The following is a 2,840-nucleotide window of genomic DNA, read 5'->3' on the forward strand; positions in this document are numbered from 1 at the left end:
TCTGGCTTTTAGTACCAGTTGTTATATCTCATAAAACTGCTGAAAAAATATTGCTATATTTCTCTGCAGAATATTCCCTATAGCATATTTTATTTCCTCCATTCACTTTCTCCTTCTCTTCCAACATCACTTAAAGGTTAAATCAGTCTAAAAAGAGCCCTCCTTCCTGCCCAACCATAACTACCTTCAAACTGGTATGGACTTCTAATGTAACCAGGAACTGTGCCACATCAATGATACAACAAAGAGGCCCTTTTGGCTCTCTGAGCAGCACCATGGCAGTGGGCAAGAACAAGCACCTTATGAAAGGCAGCAAAAAGGGAGCCAAAAAGAAAGTGGTTGATCCACTTTCTAAGAAAGATTGGTATAATGTGAAAGCACCAGCTATGTTCAATATAAGAAATATTGGAAAAACACTAGTCACCAGAACTCAAGGAACCAAAATTGCATCTGAAGGATCATGTTTTTGAACTGAGCCTAGCTGATCTGCAGAATGATGGAGTTGCATTTAGAAAATTCAACCTAGTTACAGCCTAATTTTTGCTGTTCAGGGCAAAAACTGCCTGACTAATTTCCATGCCATGGATCTTACCCATGACAAAATGTGCTCCATGGTCAAGAAGTGGAGACCATGATTGAAGCTCATGTTGATGTCAAGGCTACCAGTGGTTATTTGCTTTGTCTGTTCTGTGTTGATTTTACTAAAAAGTGCAACAATCAGGTTCGGAAGACCTCTTATGCTCAGCATCAGCAGGTCCACCAAATCCAGAAGAAGATGATGGAAATCATGACCGAGAGGGGCGGACAAATGAATTGAAAGAAGTGGTCAATAAATTGATTCCAGACAGCATTGGAAAGGATGTAGAAAAGGCTTGCCAATCTATTTGTCTGCTCCATGCTGTCTTTGTTAGAAAAGTAAAAATGCTGAAGAAGCCCAAGTTTGAATTGGGAGAACTCATGGAGCTGGTGAAGGTAGCAGCTCTGGAAAAGCTACTGGGGATGAGACAGGTGCTAAAGCTGAACGGGCTGATGGGTATGAGCCCCCAGTCCAAGAATCTGTTTAAAATTCAGACATTTAATGGTGACAAATAAAAAATCTTATTTGTGATATTTTATTTCTGATTATTTAAAAAATAATCTTACAGCTTGGTGAATTATGTTCTGAATTGACAATGTGAACTTTTCTGTCCTGTTATGTGGATTTTATCTATTTACCTAAGTAGCTGAGAAATGATAGTGATTATTTTAAGCTGTAGTTATTAGGTCGGAGAGAGCCCAGGATCGGATACATGCAGACATGTGACGAGATAATGGACTCCCCCTGGCATTTCTAACAGATCAGCATGCCAGACACAGATACAGGCTTCTCCCTGAATCCACAATGACCCCCACACAGATACTGACTCATTCCTGAATACCTGGCTGACCCCCCTGTAGCTGAAACTTCCTCAGCTGAATACCTCAGCTCATGTCCCCACCCCTCACCCAACCGCAGTATAAAAAAAGCGCCCCCGCCCCCCCCCCCGTTGGCATGAATCCACGTGCCCTGTACTTGGGGTACGTGGGTCTCCCGGGGACGCAGAAATAAACCTTTTCCTTTCTTTTCTGATTCGCTGGACTCTCTATTTCTTGTGCCACCTCCTGAGCCACCTAACCTAACAGTAGTTTTCTGGATGTTTTAGAGAGGGTCAATAAAAGAAAACCATTTCTTAAAAAAAAAAAAAAAAAGATACAACAAAGGAATGAATCATAAACCTAGCAGGCAGGACTTCAATACCTATTTTGGGCCCTTCTATTTTACCTCACAGACCCACATGCTGCCACACTTTGAAATATGTTTGCAGACATGCAAATTTATCCCTATTGATAGATCAGCCACTTACTCTCAAAATATGGTATATGAGTGTTGTCTAGTTCCAGGATCTATGGTAGCAGTTTGTAACTTAAGGAAGAAAATATAGAGTAGCATCAAGCAGGTATTTGCTCTGGCTTCTTATGGGATAAGACTCACTGTGACTTTGGCCACGCTTTGCGCTTCTGAGCTCCCAAGGAAGCATCTTTAACCAAAAGCAAAACAAAAAGCAACAACAAACTTGCTAAATGTGAAGGAAAAGTATTGGTTTTGTTATTTCAGAATCCAAGAGTCATTAGAGAGGAGGGAAACCAAGATGGCAGCATAGGTAAACACCGGTGTTTGCTGCCTCGAACAACCACTTCAAAAATACAACTAAAAGATGGAACAGACATTGCCCAGAACCACAGGAAAGCTGGCTGAGGGGAAATTCTTCAACTAGAAGGAAAGAGAACAGCATACCGAGACTCAGAGGAGGCGCAGTGTGGAAAATACAAAGGTGCGTAGGTGCGCGCGCAGCGGGCTGGTGGCTGAGGGCGCGGTTGTCGTTTTCAATTGGGAGGGAGTCTCAGATTCTGAGCTCCAGTTCTGGGCGAGTCTCTAGGGACCCAGACTCAAACGGGAGAAGCGGGACTGTCTGGCATCGGTCAGAACGCCAGGGCAGCTTTCTCTCCGAGGTTTGCAGCAGTTGCTGGGACTCTGAGAGGCAGAGCCTCTGGGGACGGACTGAGAGCAGCCATAACTGCTCCCTTCACCCGCCCTGTTGATCCCGTGCAACCCGCCCCGCCCAAGCCCTGCACAGAGCCATTTGCCAGATAGCCTCAGGCAAAGGCTAGATTAGCACCTCCCCAGAAGACAGAAGTTTTCCCATTGCAGACACAGCTGATTCTCACAGCCAGTTGGCCTGGAGGTCAAATCCCCCTAGTATTAACTACAACAATCAAGGCTTAACTACAACAAGACTGCGCACAAAGACTACTAGGGGGTG

General features: G+C 44.2%; 1 pseudogene; it reads left to right on the top strand.

Moving 5' to 3' along the window:
• The first annotated feature begins 260 nt into the window (after nucleotides 1-260).
• LOC132229336 (small ribosomal subunit protein eS1-like) lies at nucleotides 261-1,081 on the top strand (annotated as a pseudogene).
• The last annotated feature ends 1,759 nt before the right edge of the window (nucleotides 1,082-2,840 follow it).

The sequence above is a fragment of the Myotis daubentonii genome, chromosome 3 (assembly GCF_963259705.1).
Source record: "Myotis daubentonii chromosome 3, mMyoDau2.1, whole genome shotgun sequence".
Taxonomy (NCBI): domain Eukaryota; kingdom Metazoa; phylum Chordata; class Mammalia; order Chiroptera; family Vespertilionidae; genus Myotis; species Myotis daubentonii.